Genomic DNA, 6,494 nt, shown 5'->3' with positions numbered 1-6,494 from the left:
GGACGTACTTGCCATTCAGCAGTATCTAGTTCCCATTCTGGCGTGGAGTGCTCAAAAGTTGTGTGTTGAACAGTCCACATGAATTGCAGAAAGAGAAAATCTTTTTGATTTCTCGTGTCGTTTATTATTTCATCTCAAAGTTGGAATGTCACATGTGATGTAGCAAAGCCAGAATTGTAATTTTCTAAGGAAAGCATGCTCAAATAACAGTCTTCTGGGATGTGATACTACAGAGCCTGGAATGCAGTCTTCAGTGTTTTGGACAAAAATGCTCCCTCCTCCAGGGTAGGAGAAAGTTGGCACCTGTATGACGGACTGCACACCATCTCGTCTCAAAGGACCATAATCTTAATATATATTGCTGTAAGGACCTCAGATCTCAGGTAAATGTATATCATAGTCTTGTTTATATTTCTGTGGAATCAGCAGACATCAATAATGATGTAGTGCTCAAATGTGCCGTCTAAATATCTATGGGGTAGACATGAGAAATGGCAGATGGTGGTGCTTGATAAAAGGGTGGGTGTATAGTGCAGGCAGTTAATCTTCATGTTGTTGGTATATAGGTGGAGGTACTCCACAATTTATGTGACACTTGTATTCCAAAAAGAGTGACAGACTGTGGAAGTACATAAATCAAATGTAATTTCCCTCAGAAGATTACTGGAAATGTTGATGCTGCAAAAAGTATTAAAATATCTGTTGCACAGTACAGTACATCTTCTTTACAGTAATAATATTATTTACAGTGATTTACTTTGAAAAGCAGTGTTAGATGTTGCTAAGAAATGGAATAGCATAAGATACACATTCTGTTCAGCTGCCATGCTGTTTCAGACATCAAGAAATATATTGACAAGATGTATTTTAATTAGTTTCTAAATTACATTAATTTTTTACATTACATTGCGTTGCATTCCATGGATCAAAGTTAGTCAAAATGACTGTAAGATGTGGAATATGTCATATAAATACAAAACATGTACAGTCCCAGTGGAGTTCTCACACAAGAGAAACCAAGAATACACAGTGATACCTAAGTTATTTTCTAGACAACAAGTATTCATCAACATAGTAGAATGAATGTGTATTTAAGTATCATTTCAGTGCCATTTTAAATCATGTCTTTTCATTCATAAGACCATTGAGATCAGATGGCAGGTTATTAAAAAGTGTTGATCCCAGCATAATATGCGCTTTTCTGAAAGCATGAGAGGTTAGCAATTGGTTTACGAAGACATGAGTTTATATTAATAATATGAATTAATTCTTGCTGTTGTCATGGTAGATGTCTTGCTGAATACATGGATGAGCGATATTGTGGTAGAGTCATTCAGTTGTATGAGGTGATAACTGAATATGGTGATAAAGCAGGTGTAACTGCAGTGGTAAAGAACGGATTGGATCAGAAAAAATCAGCAGTATCTAGTTTTTCATCTGTGGCTACTAATGTAAATGGTTTTGGTAAACCTGGTGGCTGTGAATTCTTTAAAAAGTCGTAGGGTTTTAAGATGTTGTGGCTCCCACATTATCTAGACAATCGGCTCAGAGATGGCGGTAAGGTCGTGAGCCTTACGCGTTGGCTGTGCTCTACTCCCCAGGAAAGTTATTTAATTAATTTCTGGTACTCCTTTCTGTTAAGAGGCGGCGTCGACCCCAGGGCCATAGTGCAGCTGGAAGGATTAGGTCAATTGATAGAAATCCAATGACCTCATCGAAACTTGAACCCAAGACCTACCGGCTTGTAGCACGCTGCCTCAACCAACTATGCTAGTGGGGCCAAAAATGAGCATACTGTTCCAACCTTGTTTAAAAGAACTAAATATTAAGTGTATAGTGAAGTTATATATAATATTAATTTTATGGGGTGGGGTGAATCTGAGTCCCCTTGTTACATCGACCACTATTTGGCATATTATACCAAGCCCTAGATAATAGATGATAATGGAGCAGGCAGGGGAAACCGAAGTACTCTTGAGAAAAGCTGCCTCAGTGCTGCTTTGTCCGCCACAAATGCCACTTGACTTGACCCAGGATTGAATCCAGGCTGTTATGGTGGGAAGCCAGCTATTAACCACCTGAGCCTGTATATCTTGGCTACTTACTTTGTTTCAGCATCAAACTTTGTAAGATAACACCACAAACTGACTATAGTTGATGGAAACTAAAGTTGTCATTTTACTGTATAACCTCATTTCCACTGTCTGGCCAATCACACCTTCACCTCCCACTCATCATCCAATGCAAGATCTATATAAGGGCTTCCAAGTGTACCCTAAGATATCAGTCCTGAAGATGGAAACTGTAATGATTGCTGAAATGGAAAACTGTTAATACACTTTATGCTTGTACATTCAGCAAAGATAAATGCTTTAACAAAATATGCATGTTATCAAAGACCTATTATAACACATCAGTTTGTAAATGAATTTGGCTAGTATTGTTCTCTCAGAGTTGGCATCTGTCCCCCTCATGTGGCTATTATGGACCATAAAAAATTAAGTACAAAAGCAGGGTGGTTTCCAATGGAGTTCACAAGTTTTGTGAAAAACACTCATGGTTCAAATGTTGAAACTGGGGAAACACCCACATGGAGATGTACATAAGGCAGTGTAGTGGGCTCATTTATTCTTTAATGAAAGGAAAGTATGTTAAAGAGACCCAGTGATTGAAAACCAAAGACAAGCAAAGGAGTTTGGCTAGAAATCATACAGTGTAGTTCCCACTCAACAGACTGCCAGTCTTACAAATTTTGTGCTGTTGCTATAATATGTAGGGAATATGAAGTCAGTCATGCACTGATATGCAGTTTGGGTCATGGATTTGCTTGTTGGATTGTAATGTCATGATCACTGGACTAAATCCTCTGTAAGTCAGGATTACTGTGTGTTCAGAAAAAACTGTTATATAATCATAAGGTAAGAACTTACTCTTGTGCAGATTATGCCTACATTATATTCAAAAGACATAACCTCAAATTTCACACAGTTTATAATGTTTCAGAAATATTTCATACATAATCTGTAGGTGTGGGTATGACCTGTCTGAAGACCACCAGGATATGGAAGGAAGTGGTAATGGCATAATTTGATGTACTGTTCTAGCATATGTCTAGAAGGACAGGAAAATTGTGAGAAAACGACAGGACAGGTAGCCAGAGGGCCAAGATTTACATCCAGGTCCTCTCAACACACAGCAGAGTACTGCCCACTGGACAGTACACTTTGATATAAAGGTTCAATCAGCAAGAAGTCCCAACTGTATGAGACGCTATTGGAAAGTTCCTGGACTAGGTCAAAAAAGAAGTGCTGGCTTAACTTACTCAATTTTGGCTGCCATCTCCTTCAAAATAGTCTCCTTGGGAACGTATACAGTGATTCCATCGTTTTTTCCACACTTCAAAGTACCGTGGAAGTCATTTTCCTTAATGCTTTCAAGTACCCCTTGCAATTCCCTTTGGATGTCAGGCACCATTTCAAAATGTCACTCCTTCAGTTTCATTTTCAATTTGGGAAACAGTGAAATCACAGGGAGCTAAATCCAGCATGTAGGGAGGATGGGGAACAATAATCATGTTGTTAGTCACAAACTTTTGTGGTTTTCAGGGATGTGTAAGTGAGTGCACTGTTGTGATGAAGGAGCCAATTGTGGTTGCGCCAGAGTTCTGGTCTTTTTTATCACACATTTTCTCTTGAGCGTCTCAAAACATCAGAGTAAAAGTCAGAGTTGACCGTAGTGTTAGGAGGAACAAATTCATGGTGAACAATCCCTTTCATGCCAAAGAAAGCAATGAGCATACTCTTTGTTGAAGATATAGTAAGATTTATCAAGTCACAGAGAATAAAATGACTGGGGCATGTCAAAAGAATGGAAGATAATGCAATGCCAAAGAAAATGTTAAAAAGAAAAACCATATTCAAAAAGAAGACTCAGGATGAGATGGCTAGATGATGTTGAGAATGACCTGAAGATGAGGAATAGAGAACAGTGGAGAATGGGTGTAGAGGTCAAGGCTCACCCAGGGCTGTAGCGCCGAGTGGTAGGTAGGTATGCTCTTCGTTGAACTCCGACTTTTCGCTCCTTTTTTTGGTCTTGGTGATGTGGGCTCTTCCACTGTGATACTTGTTGCTTTGTTTCTGGACCATAACTGTAAATCAAACTTTTCACCCATTATGACCCTACAGATACAAGTAAAAGTTGGGTCCTTGTTAGCCTTCTCTCATAGCTCAAGACACACGTCAGTGTGCCATTGCTTTTGATCATTTGTCAAGAGTGAGGGAACAAACTTCGCAGCAACTGGTCACAGCAGTATCTGCAAGTTCATGGATTGTTCAGCAACAATCTTCATGGATGAGTTTTCAGATTTTTTCAACATTTTCTGTTGTTTTGGTGGTGCTTGGTCACCTGAACATTCATCATCTTTGGCTTTGAAACGTGACTGCCATTCAAAAACCACTGTCTGGATTAAAGAATATTCTCCAAAAGCCTCAGAATAATTTCGAGGGTTTCGGTAGTGGATTTACCAAGCTTCACGCAAAACATGATGCAGACACGTTTACAGCACAGTGCCTTGTGGCAGACTGATGCAAGAGGGTTGTGGACGTGTGACCTTGGCCTCCCCATCTAATCTTTCACCGAGGCAGTTACAGCAATAACAGTCTGGGAACTTTCCAGATCTTCTGTTGAGCATGTCTAAACCACAGGGATGTCACCTTCACATGTCCATCTAGGCAGATTGGGGAACTGTTGCCACAAAAGTATTCAATCAGAAACAAATTCAACATAAAATTTATTAGGAAGTCATATATTTTCAGGGTCAAAGCTCTTCATCTTTACTAATAGCACATGTTATGTGCATATGCACACAGATTCGTATTGTGGGCACACTTGGTTTCAAGATGTTGCTAACATTGCTATGCTAGAGAGAGACACAAATTCCAGGGTGTGTACTTCTCATGTGATATACATGTTCATACAATAGCAGTAGTAATAATGATAATTTGCATTAGGTAATATCCATCTATTAGTTATTAGAATAATAAATTTCATAGCATAAATAAAATTAAGCTTACAGTTCGGTGGAGAAACCTAAGCTGACATGATAGTGAATATCCTGCTCAAAATTATCCTCTCCTGAAGCCGCCAGTCAATAAATGTGTATTACCTTATACGACAGATATTTGGTCTGGTATTTAAACATTCCAATACAAAAGGAAGCAAACACAACAATGTGAAGGCATGGTACTGATGTGAGATTCCCTATGTGTCTGTTGATATGTTCTTTGTTCCAAGCAGCAAAGAGAGACTTCTGGACTATATGAAACATTTTGATTTTGTGCAGTCAAAATGATTACCACTACATAAAAATAGTGTATTATGGCAGTCTTCAAATCTAGAAACATTTCTTGAACTCAGGTTCAAGAGATATTTTCTTCGGCAATAGACCATATTCTCACATCCTCCCAAATTTTGGCAAGGACATTGTCATACAGTGTTCAAACGTTTACAAACTCATTCTGGCTTGCACCCACGTTCCCCATCAACAGATATGTGAAAACCAACTTTTGATTATTCCAGTGGAAACTGCTTGCATAATCATGTCTGAGACAACAGCATATGACACATAGCTTAAATAAATATGAATTCAAAACACTACTACACCTAACATTACACAGTAACTCATTACTTTATAGAGTGTTTTTGTGGGTACATCTGAACACACATTCCAGTTACGGGATTGGTTACAGTCAGATTTGGATATTGCAAGTAGCTGGCACGAGGCAGCCACACAAAGCAAAGAAATGGCAATAAATATATAAAGATACCATAAACAAGGGTCACTTCGTGACACGTGCCATTTAAATTTTGTTACCTTACACTCAAAATGTTGGCATTCCTGTCATAAAGTACCTGGTTTATGGTAGCACTAACAGACAACTTGAATTCAACTTCTACACACAAGACACTTCTTAAAAACTAAAATGCACAAAAAATGTTCTGCAGTTCATTTTACTAAGATGTTTTTATAGATAAATAAGGTAAAAACGGTGCTTAACTAATTAAGCACTATGCCATGAAGGCATATGGGGGAGTGGATGTATAGATCCACATTTTCTTGACCTCAGCACTAGTTGCTGAGTGGTCAGTTTCATGGCCTGGCTGCTTTACCCCCAGGAAAGAGCTTTTTGTCCTATTAAGAATCTAAGATCTAATAAAAAGTGGCTGGAACCAAAATAGTGATCACAGGTCTTTTGCTATTCTTAAGGTGAGCCTTGGCACATAAGTGATAGACTGTTAAGTCCTACACTATAACAAAAAGCTTCTTACTTTTATGCTATATCTTGTAACATAGACAAAATATATATATAAAAAAAATGCACAGCATTTTGTTTCTGGAATATTACTTCATTATCTGACTTAAGTAAATGTTTGTTAATTTAACTACCAAACACAGCTAAGACTTATTTTTAGGGGCAGCCATAGTAATGATTAAA

The sequence above is a fragment of the Cryptotermes secundus genome, unplaced genomic scaffold (assembly GCF_002891405.2).
Source record: "Cryptotermes secundus unplaced genomic scaffold, Csec_1.0 scaffold929, whole genome shotgun sequence".
NCBI lineage: Eukaryota > Metazoa > Arthropoda > Insecta > Blattodea > Kalotermitidae > Cryptotermes > Cryptotermes secundus.
This window is presented reverse-complemented; position numbering follows the sequence as displayed.